Source organism: Pangasianodon hypophthalmus, chromosome 3 (assembly GCF_027358585.1).
Source record: "Pangasianodon hypophthalmus isolate fPanHyp1 chromosome 3, fPanHyp1.pri, whole genome shotgun sequence".
Taxonomy (NCBI): Eukaryota; Metazoa; Chordata; class Actinopteri; order Siluriformes; family Pangasiidae; genus Pangasianodon; species Pangasianodon hypophthalmus.
This window is the reverse complement of record NC_069712.1, coordinates 20254747-20272843: the sequence shown is the minus strand read 5'-3', so window position 1 is coordinate 20272843 and position 18097 is coordinate 20254747. Positions and strand designations below refer to the sequence as shown.

Below are 18097 nucleotides of genomic sequence, written 5' to 3'. Positions count from 1 at the left end.
CTGTTCCTGCACCAATGCAATATGTAACATTGGGACTTGCTGGTATAGGACAATACACACATCACAACAGGGTGGTGCGATACCATTACCACCCCAAAGTGTTTTTCTTTCAATACCAGCACATCCTCAAGTGTTTATTCTCACTTATACATCAGTAATTTGCCTCCATTGGCAATATGTTATGTATTAAAGAGCAACATAGTTTCAATTACACATGTTGCTGAACATCTCACTCTTTTCTTTTCTTCCTTGAAGTTACTAAAGCAAAAAAATACAGCTTGTCATGTTACAGAGAAACCACAAATCACTGGAGACGCCTTCCAAAAAATGTTAAATAAATGTCTTCCTACAGAAAACGTCACCATATACTATAGAAAGCATTCATATAAAGCTGTAATTTGTCTAGCGGTGAGAACTACTGCTGTTATAGAAAATTAATCAACACTTTGTGACCAATCATAATAGAGAACTCAACAGTGCTGTGGTATCAATTAATCAGTGCAGGTTTTTAAACTAGCAGAAAATGATGAAGCAGTAGTCAAGACCCAAAATCATACCACACTTTGCCATGATACACAAATGTCATGCACATAGAAATATGTACATCATCACCACAATGCTTTTGACTCATGACATATATTAAATAAAAGCACTGTGTACACGTTACGCTTTGCATTCCTTTTCTAAGACGAGCGCTGACAAGGTGCTTAAAGCCGACCATTATGCAATGACACACCTACATAATTCTGATCAGGAGGAATTGGAGGTTTTTGTGAGTATAACCATATTTTATGGAAAAATTATTTATTTTTTTCTTACCTGTACCCTTGGTAAATGCTTATTAGGTGACAGAGCTTTAACATTTAGAACCACGTTGACAGAGGCATTAATGCTGTTTTCTGCCTTAATGTTGTTGCCTTGTCGCCTATTGTTTGTTTCATAACTGGTGTTGTGTTGTGAATATCCCAGCCATCGTAAATAGTGTACTTTTTTGAAAATGTTTCTATTGATTTTTCTTTCTGTTGTAAGCTTAGTGTGATGTAGTGCTAGGATTTGTCTTTACTGCATGACATCACCTTCAATAACAGATGGCACAGACCAGCACATAGCGCCTCTGGTGAGTGAATACTTCACATTTTTAAAGAAATTTTGAATTCATCAATATCCTCAAAAGGGACTGCTAAGCAATCAATGCTAGACTCCCAATGTACCTCATTGTGCCTTAATTCTGTATCTCAGCAAACGATTACAATATATTTCCGTGTAAGTTCCAGGATACGTATGCAAGTCACTGTATGTAAAGTGGCAGATTACATTCTGTTACAAACTGACAAACCAATAATAATAAAAATGATTTACAGTGTGACATATGGGTCCACGGTAATACTCACACACCTGTGTATACGTGTACGTGCAAAAATGCATTTCTCCCCCTTGCACTTTCTTAAAGTCAGTAGATGAAGAAGAAGAGTGCCATTGTTCCTGCCAGCACCTCAGGCTGCAGGGGAGAGAGAACAGCTATCAATCAAACTCTAAGCTGCTGTCTCTCTCTCACTCTCTGTGTTCGCTGCAGGAACAGTGCAGACGTTCACTAGCAGGTGCCTAAAAACCAGCTGTGAGAGATAATTACCATGCCACTGAACCCCGCTCCACTGACTGTCACTTCATCCCCCCTCGCCTATCATCTAGCCCAAAGATAGAGAGAGGGAAAGAGAGAGGGACCCTCTTCAACAACTCTTCTATGGAGTGTACTGAAGTGGTCTGTCTTTTAAGGATTTACTTATCTGTGTATGTGTGTGCCTATGAAGTGTTTTAAGTACAAGCGTGTGTGTGTGTATCTTTGTGAGTACATGCACAAATCCATGTGTAAGAGATTCTGTAGGAATGTAGACTTCTGTAGTCATTAATACGATCTATATAGTGTGTGTGTGTGTGTGTGTGTGTGTGTAAGCTAAGATTCATATCACTATGGGAGTATTGCCTTGCCAGAGCTGTTACATACTATAGCACATGTGTGTGCCATTTACTGAAATATCGTGTCCCTGCTGGGAGGACAGGAGATAAATAGATAGATAAATGAATGGAGAGAGAGAGAGAGAGAGAGAGAGAGAGGTGTACAGCATGTATTACTGCTTTGATTTCTTCATGTTTATTCTGAGTGTCTATTCTATTTTTTCAGTGAGATTCCCCTCTAATTAGAATTGCCTGAAACACACTGAACAAAAGAAGGAAAACAATATTTAATACTTGCTGGATATGCATCTTTCAAGTTAGCACAAGAAAAGTGGAGCAAATTGTGCTCCAGAGAAATTATGCACAGATATTTATTTACAGAATACACTTTGAGTTCAGACATCAAATTAAACTTGGCCTCTAGGTGTTTGCTTTTACATGTGTGTAAGCGTGTGTTATTCTGAGGGCCTGATGGCTGGGTTGCATCCTCTCCAGCTTGTAATAGCAAATTATTTTCCACCTCTGTTCTAATTAAAGTAATGTTTGCTTTGGCAAAAATGGCTGTATATTTTAATTATCAGTTACGTACCTGGTTCACTGAGGGCATAGTGTATATGTGTGTGTGTTTTTTTGTTTTGTTTTGTTTTTTTGTTACTGAGTTTAAGATTAGGTTTGGGGCAGGTGTAGATATAGCATTAATTAGCTACGGTAGTAATTATGTCTGTTGAAGGTCCTCAGAAGGATAGTGAAGGCACAAGTGTGTGTGTGTGTGTGTGTGTGTGTTTAAGTCAGACGGCTCAGGAGAAGCCTGAGGCCATATACTAAACTAATGACCTGTTTCACAGTGCAACCCTGAGAAATCCGGAGCTTGATGATCCAGGTTTGGAAAGGGAGAGAGCAGAGATTTCAATCTTACATGCCCTAATCATGGTAGGGCAGGACAGAAAATGTCAGAACAGTTATTTAAACACACTTTACCTTCCTATGGCCCATTGTGCCATTTGCAGCACCTTTACTACAACCTCGGCATTCTGCATTACTCTTCACTACAGGCTTTTACTGTAATAAACAGGATGCAGTTAAGCCTGTTGCACTAGACAGCAGACATTATTCAGACTTTTGCGGAGGAGAGGTGAAGTAGACCATAAAGAAACAAAAGTGCATGGAAAAATGTTGTGTCTAGAAGCAAGGGCTTTTCACCTATATGGTGACTAGAAAAACACTCTACTAAATCAGTAGTACACTGTATCACTTTCTATCACAATCCATCACACCAGTATCACACCATTCATAACCTGTGTTATACCAGTATTATAGCAGATTATAGCAGTCACACTAGAAATATTCATAACGCCCTCGAAAAAAAAAGCTATGACTAGAAAATGAGGGACAAAAAAAGTGCCCTATTTTACTGTATTCATCAATTTTGCTGTGATTTTCAGCTTAAGATAAGATAATCCTTTATTCATCCCCCAATGGGGAAATTTGCATTGTTATAGCAGCAGATATAAAAAATAAAAAATATATAAGTATAAAAATATAAAAGAGAGACACACCAAGAATGCTAGCGATACTGAGAATGAGATTAAGAAAATATCAGAGAATATTACTACATCACACAATCTTGTACTGTTTGTTGGTACTCTTGCTTGCCAACCTGTCTTAGTTAGTCATTTGCAAAATCTCTACTTCCTGCTCCCCCTGAAGGCTCCACCCTTCACAGTAAGAATTCCAGTACGGGTCAAAATTTACCGCCATTTGAAATGCACTTGAATGTGATTTTATAAAGCTGAAGCGAGCATTTTATTGGCACACAGTCACTGACACTTATGTATTCAAGAAGCTGTATCGCTATTAATAATGAATAAATGGACTAAGCAGTGAAGACATGCTCACTCTGCCACCAGTTTCATTTAGGAGCTGCATTTCACTTAGTCTAATTTAGTAAATTTGCAGAGGCAAACAAATACAAATGCATGAGCTATGGGCTTTTAGCTGACGTAATGGTAAAAACATGAAACCCACATCAAAGAGCTTTTTTGCTGCAGTATTACTTTCATTCATTTTTTGCAATTTATTTATAGATTTAAAATTCTAATTATAATGTTTCTTGCTTGGACTTGACCTACATTTAAGCCTGCCTGCTGCCATGGCTGTTTTTTTTTCATTAAGTATAAAAACAGTGTGAAAAATCTCGGGGACAAAATGTCCATCATTTGGTTGTATGTTCTGAAAAAGTAAATGCATTTTATCAATTCAGTTTGGAATGACCCTGCTAATGGCTGCCATGAATGTCAGTGGCAACTTGAGTACATTTTTGGCTGGATACTTCAGATTTTTACACATAATCTAAAACTTCAATTAAGTATGATTTCTCAGTATCTTCCCAACTCCTGTGTAAGGTTCATCACTTCAGAATGGACCACAGCAATAGTTATCAAAGCAGAATGAAACTGATATTCTAAACATGATGTTCTGAACAAAAAACTGCACTCATGTCACATATAATCTATGTGATATTATTTTCTTGTTGCTGTACACTTAATTTGGATTCAGAATTTGCATGGCAAATTTTTAAATCATCAGTGAGCTATGAGAACAGATCTAGCTAGCTTGTATCTGCGTCAGAAGCAGCTACTTAGAGCACTATTTAATAGCTGACACACTCACTTCACACTCCAGCAAAATATTTAAACTATCAGAAAGCTTGATATCTAAACATTAGTAGTTAACAATAACTATCAATACTGATGAACAATTTAACACATTTCATTCAAGTGTTCCAGCACTATGGATTCCTCTAGAAAAAAATTTAAACAATTATAATTTATGCCACACTTTTCAGGTTTTCTTTTGACTCATCCTCGTATATTCCAATCTTTCATTTTGGATCTACTGTCCTGCTATAGGAAAGACCATCCTTTCATGGTTCAAAACAGTTACTATTGGCCAAGTCAAAACAGTTACTGTTGGTCATTTATGAAATTACACCAGAGTTGATCCTGGTGTGATGTTTCACTCACAAAAATTATTTGCTGTAGAAATCCGCACCCCAAAAGCTGTTGACCGCAGGTTCTTTTAAAATGAATGCAAATTCGTTTGCAAAATTTCATTAACAAAAAAAAAAAAAAAAAGGTGCTGTGACTGACATTAAAGCATAGCAGTAAAAATGGGCTTGTCTGGTATGTGTTGCCTGCCGGTTACCTCCTTGACCCATAAAAAAGGTGTAAATTTTAAGTCCAGGCATTAACTCTGTTTTTATAGCAGTAGAAACTCAAAATTCTGAGACTCCTGTATGGTACAGTAGCACGGTGAAAAAGGATTAATGTTTTGTTTGCAGCAGGTTTAGTGGGCAGAGGGGTGTAAATAAATGTAGCCCTCAGTGTGTGTGTGTTAACAGTTTACATGTGAGTGTGCCTACGTACATATGTTTACACAGTCCAGAGGCCTGCAGTAAACACAGAGCAGCTGGCACTGCTGGCCAATAAACACCTTTTCCGTGGAAGATAAACTCTAAACATGCTGTACATGGCTTCTGCCCCACACACATACACTTAATTGTCTAATCCAATCTGTTCAGTTTGCATAAATCAAGTATTGCAAGATTAAATATTAATGTAAAATTGTAAAGGTGCCACAGCATGTTAAAGCAATACACAGTAATTGTTTGTTAGGATCTGTGTAATAGGAGAACAGCATATTTTACAAAATCAAAGTATGCTGTAGTTCAGGCCTATTGTATTATTATTTTTTTTTAATTTTATTTTTATTTTTTACTATACTTGTCCTATAAGCTGTGGATCAGCTAGCAATCCACCCATATTCCCTCTGAGATTTAGCTTCACTATCTTCTAACACCATTTGCCTTGGGGTTAGCTGGTTAATACCTCATATAGTCATAAGGATTAGCTAGAGTGACCAGCTAAGTTTATTGTATTCCAAAATAAAAGTAAGACTGGATTTCACATCATGTTGGACGTTGTGTGAATGTGTGTGTGTGTGTGTTCTGTCAGAAATGTTTCTCTAAGAGTTGAATTTCTCTCATTCTGTCTGCTGAGTTATGGCTGACACTGGGTTCCTAACAGATGAGATGAAGGAGTCTGTTCCAGCAGTCAAAGTAAATACTTGAGTGATGACAAAAATGAAACGCTGACTCCTCATCTGCTAAAAGAAACAGCTTAAGTGCACGAGATTAAAAACACATTGCTGTTTATACATCCTAACTGACTACTTGATGTACTTTGACATGTAACTATTGGACAGGCTCTTTATGCTGTATATTCTGTACTCACTAAAGGTTGGAACAGACAGGAGTTATAAATACAGACATATTAAAGGAAAATAACCCCAACATACTGTGTTTTAGTAAGGTGTTGGGCCATCACAAGCCACCAGAACAGATTCCATGTTCCTTGGCATAGATTCTATTCTACAAATAGACTCTACAAATCTCTGGAACAATACCGGACAGATAAAACACCATTCTTTTACATGATATTTTCTCTATTAGTGTTTTGATAATGATAATGGAGAGGCTGTTTAACACATCAGTCCAAATAAGTATTTAATTGGATACTCTCCCATAAGTTTCCAATAGGGTTGAGGTCTGGTGACAGTGAAGGCCGTAGCCTTGATTTACAATGATTTACATTATTGTCATACTCATTGAACCATTCAGGGAGACCTCATGCATGGATGGGTGCATTGTCATCCTGGAAGAGAGCACTCCCATCAGAACAGAAGAGAGAGAGACAGAGACAGAGAGAGAGAGAGAGAGAGAGAGAGAGAGAGTGTGAAAGGCAAGTATGAGTCAGTACTGCCTGACCCCAACACTTAACTGCCCATAGCCATCAGATTGGCAGCTTTCACTCCATGGTGATGGCAATTTATTTAAACTAAATTACTCTGTTATTATTCTAAAAAATTGTTAGTGTTGTAGCTGAGTGATTCACACGCAATGTGAAGAAGCACACAGATTGAAGTAATATTAAACCTCCCCTCCCCCCAGAAGAAGTAATGAATGTGCTCACTGCCCAATGTTAATCCAATCAGCTTCCTTCATTTGTTTACATGTAATTTAGATTAACTCATCCTCCTAAAGAACTACATCACACCAACACAATGCACTCACTGTGGCACCCAAAATTGTAATAGTCGTCATTAATGGATCTGGAAACTGCCATATTCTCTTGCATAATAAAAAAGACCTCTTATGGAACATACATAAATGTGTTAATAGTTGTGAGTTTGTTTCCTGCTGAGCCCCCCCAAAAAGAGACTGCATTCCTCTCTGTTTGGCCTGTGTTTTCATGGCTTGAATAATGATTTGATTCATGGATACCAAAAGCAATATTTGCAACACTAGGACTGAGCGTGTCCTGTTCAAGTTTTTCCAGCCCTCCTATCCGTTCTTATTTTTTATTATGTCTGCTTGGCACCACAAGTATCTCCTGGTCTGACAGGGAGATGGAGAGACAGAGGATGAAGTGAAAGAGAATGCGCAAGAGAAAATGAGAGTGAGTGTGGTTTATAGTTTATAACATGCAATTTTAATGCTGCTTTGCCCAGTATTTGACTATTGAAATGCATATTCCGCAAAATGCAACTTTCCTTCCCTCAAACGTATTCCTGCATACTCGGCTGTATTCAGAGTCGGCGTCAAGTTATGTCAATATTTATGCGGAAAATGATGCGCGTATTAAGAGACACATTACTAATATGTTCTAATATACTAATATATATTATATATGAATGAGAAGGTGGAACACATTGAAATAAACATCTAATAGTCAAGTATATTGTCAATATATTGCTGCATGATTAGACCTAAATGCAATTATTACATTAATAACTACAAAGTTGGTTTGATTTAACAATATCACTTCCACTTTCATTGTTTGACAGTTTATAAAAAATGACTCTTGATCCAGCACATCATATTACTTTATTTTTTTTTTTTATATGGTGTGCCAGCAATTATTTGCATGCACAAATTAATGAAGCCACAAGATACTAAATCAAGGTCATGAAATTAATCTGTATGTGGGATGAAAGCTGTTTTATCCTGCTTTTAATAAGATATTGAATTGACAAAGCAATTCAAGATATCGAATTGCTACAATTACAGCTTACACAGTGTGGTTCCTAATTTTATCCATAAAGAATTTGGTCCTCAAGATTAGCAATGTCTCAGATTAAGATGCTGTCTCCTCAAGTATGAAAAAAACACTTTTCATTGACTTTAAAGGGTTGATACTGTTAATTAATTATAGTATCATATTTAATATTGGCCTGAAATGCCATAAACAGGTTTTTTTTATTTGAGTGTGTTTACAGTTCAAAACATAAATCCAGCATGACATATTGCAGTTACAGTTAAAACTGGATTTTCTACTTTCTTGAACTGATGAGCAAGAAAAATGGCTTAGATCCAGGGTCAGAATCGTGTGTAAACTGAGACACACCCCCATTTTACTCAAACTCTGTACCATGTGCATAACTCTTGCGTAATTTCTGAACAGTGCTTAAGTTTGTAGTTAAGTCTGAATACTGATATGTGCAGTTTCAATATTAAATTCCTATCTGCATATACTTAACTCAAGTCGGAATACAGCCCATAGTGAACACTAGTGAGCAAAAAAACTGGAACTTTATTTACTTTATCTGAAATGATATTCATACACCATTGAGAACACAGTGTGAATGGATTCCTATCTGCATGATACAGGATTTTAACAGCAGGAGGTTACAGTAATTAAATTAGACATCAGCACTACTGTATTGAAGGAAATTGACTTTAGATATTAATGTAAGCTAAATAATGCTAAATAGTCTTGCTGAGGAAGTGCCTCTGCCTGCTGTGCTGGAGATCCTTCAGCTCAGCGCCAGGCTCTGCTCCAGGACACAATCATGAGATGAGCAACAGAGAGACAAGAACATGTTCCAGCTTGCTATAATGGCATTTCAAACAGGGGTCAAAGCTCAGGATCCTAATGATGATGGCATCCTAATTAGCCCAGGGCAGTTTATCAGGACATGTTGCAGAGGCTGAGCCAGATATTTACTGCAACAGGAAAACGACAACAGTGCATAAGTGTGAAACTGTTATGATGTAGCAAAATGTTGTAGAAGATTTCTGTCACCCTGGAATGGCAACCGTATATATATGTGTGTGTGTGTATATATTATATGATAGTACTTTTGTACTTTATGTCAGTACTTTATGACTGAGTGTTAAAAACACAAATCGTAAAGGCTGGTGCAAGCAACTAAATGAAAAAAAAAGTTGCAGCGACAAAAAGGCAAACTTAAGAAACCAACCTTTCTCTCCTCTCCCTGCTTCTGTGGTTTATGAGACATAATGTTTGTTTGCCTTGACTACTATGAAGAAAAAACAACACATTTTTATTCAATAGCATCACTGGGTACAGACACAAATGACGAGACAGAAATTTGAAAAAGGGGAAGACTCATAACAGCAGTGTTAATGTGTAATCATAAATAAAGTGTCTGTGTGTGTGTGTTATAATTTAAGTGTATGCGTCAGTGGTGGATATGAACCGAATAAATATTTTTAGAGCCTCTGTGTCGCTCTGGGGGTTGTGCTGTGTTGGTGTGGAAAAAGCTGCATGTCTATAATGCAGAGGTTTACTGAGCTCTAACAGCCTGTATGTGCATTTAAAACACACATAACTAACACTTTAGACTCTTCAGAAGCACAGCATTCTAAGAGATTAGCAAATAAAACAAAATGGGAGTAACCCATTCCCTCACATGTAGCATGGGCGTGACCAGGGCATGAGGACACTGACGCACACCCAAAACCACACACACACACACACATATCTACACACCAAGCCTTTTTGACTGGCACACTTATTAGGTGTCTGTGCCCTTCTCTGGGCGCACACATAAGATTGAGTGTGCCTGTGGGGTCCAAGTAACTGGAGAATCCTCTCAAAACCTCCACAGGTTCACTTTGATTTTGCCCCGTGTGCCTGAGCATTTGAAGGTCTGTGTGAGCTCATACCACACTCAGCACACAGCCCCAAACCCAGTGGGTGGGGTAGCCTGTTCCACTAGCTCATTTCAGGGTCAAACACCGGTATTCAGCACGACACAAACAGAATATCTGCACTCTCATATGACCACCTGTGCTTCTTCTACCCTTTTTACTGTTCTTAAATGGCCTTCTAGATAGAAAAGGATTTCTATTACACAGAAAATTGATTAGGCTGTTTATTCTTTAATGAGTGGTTTCAATCTGCACCTCCACTAGTTACACAAGCAACTTTAGTGCACCTGCACTTTAGACCTATATACTATTATATTTTATATTACATTATTATTATTATTATTATTATTATACATTATACTTTTTATACTATTACTCTTATTTTTATTATACTCTCTACATGGTCACAGTGTCAACAACTAAGCATTTCACTACGTGATTTACCCTGTATGACTGTGTACATGACAAATAAAACCTTTGCATCCTTAAATACTAATGAGTGGTTTCAATCTGATATGCAGCAATTAGTCAAGAAGACATTTTCCTAATATAACCTAATGGTTTACTTCCTAATGACCTAATGGTTTAGTACAGTTTGCAGGATCTAATGGTTTCGATGATTTCATTGTCATGTCCTTCCATGATGGTCAGGGGTGGAAAGTAATGAACTATGTATTTGAGTACATGGTTCCCTGTAATGGTACTTTTTGAGTAGAATTAAATCATAGTACTTTTACTTGGGCTTTTTAAAAATATGATATTCAACTTTGCTACATTTACAGTATTGATCACAATTCCAGAGTAAACAAAATGCATTTAAGCCAATTAAAAGACAGTATGTGCAAATTTTAATTCACGATAAAGCAGTTTCTTGCTGGAAGTGTACACTGCAGACACCAAATGTTTAGCCAGCAGCAGCAATGTCTGAGACAGTGGAGGCAGATGAGCATCCCTGCTCCAGTTTATCTGAGTCAAAGGACACAGTGTGACAGTGATCTGCATATTATGCGACACAAAACTTGTGGAGATATCAGCATTTCATAGCTCAGCAACCAACTTGCGGAAATATGTACAAGTAAGTCACTAGTTAGCTGAGTGAGCTAGACTAGCTAGCCAGATCTTTCGATGTTTTACAGTATGAAAGTTCTGTATTAAACCTAAGATGTCACTCTGATGTTCTGAAGTGATTACTTGTTGTGTTAAATATATCTAAACGCTGCTACAGCCTATTGGAAACTGCTGCCTCGCACCTCTGGGGTGGGAGGTTCAAATCCCGCCTCCGCCTTGAGTTTGCATGTTCTCCCTGTGCTTTGGGGTTGTGCTCTGGGTACGCTGGTTTCCTTCCCCAGTCCAAAGACATGCGTTGTAGGCTGATTGGCTGTTCCAAATTGTCTGTGGTGTGCGAGTGTGTGTTCGATTGCGGCCTGTTATGGGTTGGCTCCCTGTCCAGGGTGTCCCCCAACTTGTGCCCTGATTCCCCTGGGATAGGCTCCTGTGTAGGGAAAGCAGTACAGAAAATGGAAGGAATTTTAACTATAGTAGCAGTACTTTTACTAAAGTCAGTGTGTTTTGTTTTCTTTCCAAGGTTCAAAATTCTTTCTAATGGTTAAAAATGGTTCTATTTCACCCCTTCTAATCTCCAGGGCAGTAAATATCACTTGGATATCTTCTTGTACGCATGCATGAGGTCTTCATAGAACCATAGTTCAATAAGATCTATGTAAATAACCATGAGTTCTACATATCAGTTCTTTGCTTGTTTTCTTACCAGCAGTCCAAAGCGCAGTATAATTAGAGATGAGAATATCGCATGTCCACTGAATCATCAATACACCACAGCCTGTTACCACAAGGTCACCAGCAGTAATCACCAACCTCCTTTAGGACAACTTTAATTCCAATTGGAAAACCACCAAACCTGCCTGGAATTAACAGCGGGTGACCTGTTAAACATGCTAAACTGTGAGGTCTTTTACATAATGATTTTCTCCATGGAAAAGACAAAATACCATTTCTACCAACACCACTGCTAGAACCATAACATCAGGAATCAAAAGAAACCTTTCCATGACTTTTTGTCAGCAGGAGACCATGAATGCTGTGTAGGCTTTACACCAGACACATTAATTATGCTAGGAATAATATTGGCAAAAGTCTTGTTGCTAAGCATTCTGACTAAACTTGATGGAGCACTGATTAAAACTGATTAAAGCTGGTCCAATGTCTAAGGATTCCACACATCCTTACATGCATTAATTACCTCCATTAGTCCTTCTGTATTGTTACTGTAATGGATTACTGACTAATGGATTAACATGGCTTCTTAGGCTAATCTTGTTAAATGGCACCGTAGTCCTGCTGCCAACAAAAACGTGTGAAATTGTATTCATATTAGTGATTAGTCGTACATGATTTTTCATATATTTAGAATCCAGTAGATCAAGCCAAGGTTTACGAAGCACAGGCTACAGTGGAGAAATAACTCGTTTTGGAAAAAAAAGTGAAGTTTTTATAGTGTCCACTCTCTGGCCATGTCAGCTAATTCTGAGGGGAACTAAGTATGTAATACATTTTTAATAATGCTATAACACAGAGTGTTTTTGCTCAGTAGTTGGGCAAAATGGCCCTCCAGGGCACATGTCCTCAAATAAAGTGACAAAGTAATTTTAGGAGCATTGCCTAACCTATTTAAAGTATTTCAGCTGGAAAAATCTGTGTTTAATGAGGTTGATAATCCAACTTTGTACAGTAAATGGCATATTTAGACACTGTTTAGCACTTTGAAATAATATGCTTCTGTTCCTGTTTTGTTAATTTTCCTGCTACCTTCACAGAACAAGAATTAATTACCCCTTAAATATTATATAGAGCCAGGCATTTAGCTTACTACCTAATCTGCTTGCTAGTAAGAAATGTAATTAGAATTCTTGTGTGTTAATACTGTATATATTAGCAGAAGTTATTTGTCTCCATCTAATATATATGTAACCATTATTTTTTTTATTATTTATCATATGAAGTGTATTCATTAGTTGTAAATTAGGTTGGCATAGTTGTGAGGTGGATAGCGTTGATGCTCACACCTCCAGGGTCCGGGGTTTGATCCTGAGCTTGGGTTACTGTCTGTGTGGAGGTTTGCGTGTTCTCCCTGTGTTCATATGGGTTTCCTCTGGGTTCTCTAGTTTCCTCCCTTTGTCCAAAAACTTGCATTGGCTACATTGACTTGCCCCTAGATGTGAATGGTGCTCTGTGATGGACTGGTGTCTCATCAGGGGTGAATTCTCCTGCCTTGTGCCCAATGGTCCTGGGATTCATTTGACTGAATAAATTAATTAAAAGAAATGTGTAACAAAATATTGCAGCACTGATTTGTGAAAGAGTAATATATGCCTGAAATAGAGATGCTTTCTAAGAAAAAAAACAATCTTTAGTTGCTCAGTGCTCAGTGCTGGTTGATATGCCTGCTATCAGTTGTGCTTTCTGTTGTAACAATCAACAAAATGTGTATTAAAAACACACCAATCTGTATCGCTTCCTTGATTTTGAAATGAGGCAAACATATGAATTGAGGGCCAAAGAATCACTCTGTGTGTTAATGTCTAGCAAACTTGCTGATGTTCTCTGACTAAATGAAGCTCCACAGACTCTCTCTGCCTGATTTCACCCCACTCTCCGGATTGTACTGCTGTGGCTATAAGCAGTTTTGAAATATGGTGAGTGTTTTGAGATGGAAATTGTGTCAAAGGCACAGAGATGACAGGCGGAGTAAATGCTTTAACACAAAGCCACAAGGGCAGTTTCTCTCTCTCTTTCTCTGTTTCTCTCTCTCTCTCTCTTATGTAGGTTTTTTGCATGCCTTTTCTGTGACTGTATAAAACTGCAGAATTATAATTAATTAGTGGTCGGAAAAAATAGCGACTGCTTGGCCTCGGGTAAATTATATAGTAGGCTTCCAGAAAGAGGGCCAGTTAAGAGAGAGAGGGTGGCTTCACTAACAATAGAATACACATATGTGTGTGTGCGTGTGTGTATATATACACATATCGCATGCACAGGTCTACATTTTCCATGAATCTCCATACACAAATATATAGACCACATTCAGGCTTACGTGCCTGTGGTACTGGGTCAAACACACTCACACACACACACACAGAGCAATTCTATAACATGACACAAACATTTAGAGATATAATTATATGTGGGCACCTATGACTTGATATTATTCAGAATGATACTGTTACAGTAACACACTGTTGCGAATTAAGTGTTGCTTTCTTGCTGTGTTCAATAGTCCGTTCTCTCTGTGGTTGCTTTTATTGAGAGAAAAGGTTCCACCCCAGTAAAACTCAGACCCACTCTTTCAGCTCAGAGCAGAGAAAGGCCTTGAGAAAGCAATACACTGACAAGATCGTTCTGCAGTCTCGCGCACTGGGCTCTGGGTCATGTTGTTTATTTTAACTGGAAACGTTTTTCTAACATTTTGATTAATGTGGTGCCCTGAGTGCTGTCGCACCCACATCATACAGATAAGTACACACATACACACATACACACACACACACACACAGAGCAGACAGATAACTGCTTTCTCTCCCCGTCAGTGTGGAGCATTAAAGAGAGCTCTTTGAAAGTGAGAGCAGTTCTCTGGGCACACACACACACACACACACACACACCACTGAAAGCTTTGATTTTCCACTCTGTGACTGCTGACCTCTAAATATTTACAGTAGTTGGCACAAGCAGCAACCAGTGTGTGTGTGTGTGTGTGTGTGTGCTCTTACTATGCTTTTAAGTGTGTGCGACTGACAAATATCAATATTCCATTTTTGTTTTTGTTCAGTATGTGTGAGTAAAAAGTGACATGTTGAAACATTTCTGTCATGTGGTGGTGGTAATTTGGTGGATAATGTTCTGTGCTAGTGACTGGAAGGTTGTGAGTTCTAATCCCAGGACTGCCAGAAAGCCACTGCTGGGTGCATAAGAAAGAGCAATTACCCTCAACTGCTCAGGAATGTAATCTTCTCCTTTCATTGTAAGTAGCCTGATATCTGTCAAATGACTTAATACAAATGCCAATCAAGGTACACTGGGAGCATTTGTTTCAAGAATTCTGCAGTTCCTCTAGCCTGTAAAGAATTCAGTTGTTTGAATGTTCACACCTCTACATGTTGTGTGTTACAGAATGCCTATCCAGGCTCTGGTGAACAGAATGAACTCTGCACAGGATGATTGGAAAAGCAGCCTGACCAAATCTACTGCTGGCTGTTTACACCTCCCCACCATCCAGTTATGCTCTGTAATGCAGACCTTTCCAGCCAGCACTCCTGTTTAATTCTGTGCTTATCAACTTATCAGATTTTTAATTCTTGCGTCTATGTCTAAGTGTGTGTGTAATGTACTGCAATTTGGTAGGAATATCTGACTGTTTTAACTTTGTTGGGACATTTGGCTGGTCCCCATGAGGAAGACTGCTTTTTTTAACTGCAGCGTTTACTTGAAAAACTAAAAGTGCCAAAAGGATTCTTTGAATTAAATTAAATTCAATTTTATTTGTATAGCACATTTAACAATGGATATTGTCACAAAGCAGCTTTACAGAAATAAATACATTCAAGCTATACATTTTAAATGTATGAATTTATCCCTAATGAGCAAGCCAGGGGCAATGGTGGCAAGGAAAAACTCCCTGAGATGATATGAGGAAGAAACCTTGAGAGGAACCAGACTCAAAAGGGAACCCATCCTCATCTGGGTGACAACAGCTAGTGCAATTATAAATAAATCCCTTCTATAACTGTGTACCACATGGTCAAATAGTGCAATTGTGTAACCAGGAAAATTCATTACAGTTTTCACATGAAATCTGTTTGTTGAACCTATCCACTGTTCACTGATGGAGACTTGAGTGCAAAACTATTTGTGGCAATTGCTGTCCTAAAGCTATCATAGCAATTGTAGTCCTAAGCCATCATTGCATAACTGTTCATATTAATTGTGGTACAAAGCCATCTTCATGGTTTGTAAGTGGTACCATCCTCAGTAATCTCAGTGATCTTCAGGCTTTCCATGTGGGGCCATCCTCAGCAACAGCGAGTGATTTCCAATTGATGAGAACTCCAACCAGAAGTAGGGCATCAGGATGGATCAGGCAGGTCTGGAGAGCAGACGGGGTCAGGATCATTGGCATCTCAGGATTAGCATGTGTACCTCAACAAAGAGACAAAGAGAGAGAGAGGAAGAGACTTTGTACTTTGCGTGCAGAGTGCAAGCAGGGACTCCGGCAAGATTAGCTATGACAGCACAACTAAAAGGGAGAGCCAGAAGGTAACACAGAGCTTCAAATGAAAGATTGGAGTCAATAATCACACCAAGGTCTTTTACTGCTGCACATGATGAAACAGAAAGTCCATCCAGAGTTACTATGTAATCAGAAAGCTTACTTCTAGCTGCATGTGGTCCTAGTACAAGTACTTCTGTCATGTCAGAATTAAGTAAAAGGAAGTTAATAAGCATCGAGTGTCTAATGTCCTTTACACATTTCTCAACTTTATTGAGCTGGTGTCTGTCATTTGGCTTTGCTGAAACATACAACTGTATGTCATCAGCATAACGGTGGAAGCTAATACCATGTTTACGAACAATTTTGCCCAGAGTTAACATATATAAAGAAAAGAGCAGTGGGCCTAAAACAGAACTTTGCGGAACACCAAATTTTACGCATTTTAGAATGCATAGAGATGTCACCATTTACATCTACAAACTGATAACGATCAGTCAAATAAGACCTGAGCCAGGAGAGGGCCGTTCCCTTAACGCCTACAACATTTTTCTGGTCTATCAAGTATCAAAAGCTGCACTAAGTTCAAGCAACACAAGCAAGGAGACACAACCCTGATCAGAGGCCAGTAGTAGGTCATTTACCACTTTAGCCAGCGCTGTCTCTGTGCTATGATGAGGCCTAAACCCTCACTGATACATTTCATTAATCTTATTCCTGTGTAAGTATGAGCATAGCTGCTGTGTCTTTTCTAAGATCTTAACTTTTGAAGTTAAGGTTAGGGTTAGATTCAGGTGTAGGAATTATTGCCAGTAATCATTATGTCAATGATGGATGGTCCTCACAAGGATAAGACAAATGTGTGTGTGTCTGGGTGTGTGTGTGTGTGCGTGTGGTTGCTTCTTGTTAAAGTCCAGTGAAACAGCTGTAAAATGCAACAAATTACATTGTGCTCAACGCACACACACACACACACACACACACACACACACACATTTACTTTGTTTTTATCACTTCACACTCCCAAACATATACACAGATTGTGGTAGTGCCTGTTGATTTTAATTGTGTTGTTTGTATGGGTGTGTGTCTGTGCTGACACGCTGGCATTGCCCAGGACTGGAAACTTTCCTTAAAGTGTGGTGTCCCAGGAGTACCACAAACATATGGTTTTTTTTGTTTGTTTGTTTGTTTGTTTTTGTTTTTTTTGCAAGGAATGTTAGCACACTTTATTTGAGTGGCTTAGTGCATGCGTATATCCACGTAGTGGATGCGTATATCCACGACATTTGCATTGGTGTTTACATACAATACTGTTCTATGGAATCTCTTTACTCCTTCATACCACCCATCTGGCATCTCCCAGACAACATGGATTTTTACACTTAACATTGATAGTCATGGGTTCTACCAGATGTGATGTCATGCTCAGTCCATGTTCAGCTGTTGTGCTGTATGTGGCTAAAACCCAGTGTGAACCCATTGTGTTAACATTCACTTTCAGTTGGTGCACAATGTGTAATTTACTAGAAAAGACTTAAATCGATTACCATTGTCTTATCCTGAGGAACAGACACAAAGGTTCACACTTATTATTCAACATACTTACTATTCTTACTTATTATTCGACAACTTATTATTAAACATAAAGAACCAATTATCAACACATGCAAACTGACTAGTTATTATGAACTTACGTATATATAAAAAAGTCCTAATCCTACTGAAAAACAAGATGATCTGATCAATTTCTTTATTAAGCACAAGTGTTTGACACTACTACAGGTTTCTATGTGGCTGCAAGACATTCTTTGTGATGGGGTTGACATTTAACACAGAGAAAAGAG

The 18097-nt window shown here is 38.3% G+C and overlaps 1 long non-coding RNA gene across 1 annotated transcript; it reads left to right on the top strand.

Moving 5' to 3' along the window:
* The first annotated feature begins 683 nt into the window (after positions 1-683).
* On the top strand, positions 684-15995 carry LOC128318003 (uncharacterized). Its single transcript, XR_008301398.1, has 3 exons — positions 684-772; positions 1030-1117; positions 15155-15995. It is a non-coding gene; the product is annotated as an uncharacterized LOC128318003 (long non-coding RNA).
* Positions 15996-18097: the final 2102 nt, after the last annotated feature.